This window comes from Capricornis sumatraensis, chromosome 17 (genome assembly GCF_032405125.1).
Source record: "Capricornis sumatraensis isolate serow.1 chromosome 17, serow.2, whole genome shotgun sequence".
NCBI lineage: Eukaryota > Metazoa > Chordata > Mammalia > Artiodactyla > Bovidae > Capricornis > Capricornis sumatraensis.
Genome location: NC_091085.1, coordinates 31,148,159 through 31,149,075, shown reverse-complemented (window position 1 = coordinate 31,149,075; position 917 = coordinate 31,148,159). Strand labels below are relative to the sequence as shown.

General features: G+C 33.6%; 1 non-coding gene across 1 annotated transcript; it reads left to right on the top strand.

Moving 5' to 3' along the window:
- Positions 1 to 484: 484 nt before the first annotated feature.
- On the top strand, positions 485 to 557 carry TRNAW-CCA (transfer RNA tryptophan (anticodon CCA)). Its single transcript has one exon. It is a non-coding gene; the product is annotated as a tRNA-Trp (tRNA).
- The last annotated feature ends 360 nt before the right edge of the window (positions 558 to 917 follow it).

Here is a 917-nt window from a genome sequence, read left to right as displayed (position 1 = left end):
TATTATTTTAGGATAATGGGAAAAAAAAAAAAACAGGCAATGTGTTAAGTGCTTTTTTTTTTAAAGTTATGTAATTATCCAAGAAGGGATCTATTATCATTCTTGATTTATAGATAAAGAAACTGAGGCAGAATTATTGAGACAAATTTCTTAAATTTAGAAAGCTTAGTAAGTTGTATACCTGGGACTCAAATCTCATCAGTCTAGGCCTAAAGTCTGTACTACTGCCTTTTTACTTATTCTTTCAAGATATAATGTTTCCAAACTATTTCCACATAAAGATGTATAAAACTATCAATTGCAAAGAGGTTACAAGGATTTTACAATCTCCCAAATGGCTAGTAATATGGTAGCAATATCAGCAATCTACTCTCAGTTTCATTCCCTTTTAGATTATTTTGGGTTTCTTCTGTTTTTAAAAACACCCAGATAGGTCCCTATGGGACCTTATGAATTAATCAGTTGTATGGCTATTTAGAGGGCTTCCCTGGTGGCTCAGAGGTTAAAGTGTCTGCCTCCAATGCAGGAGTCCCAGGTTCAATCCCTGGGTCGGGGAGATCCCCTGAAGAAGGAAATGGTAACCCACTCCAGTATTCTTACAGTCCACGGGGTCGCAAAGAGTCGGACATGACTGAGCAACTTCACTCACTTGCTCACTCGTTCATGGCTATTTAGAATTAAAATAATTCATAGTAAATTTAGAAATTGTTATATGTGGACAGTTTTAACTGGATGCATGTTAAACATGATTATCTTCAAGACATAAAATATTTGTCACATATTTTATTGCTTATCCTTTGACTCACATTGTTCAATGAGTCCAATTTTACTAGTTCTATATTATTACTATTATAACAAAAATAGATTTTGAAACTGTCTTCTAAGAGTATACTTTAATTATAAATTCCTCTAGAAGC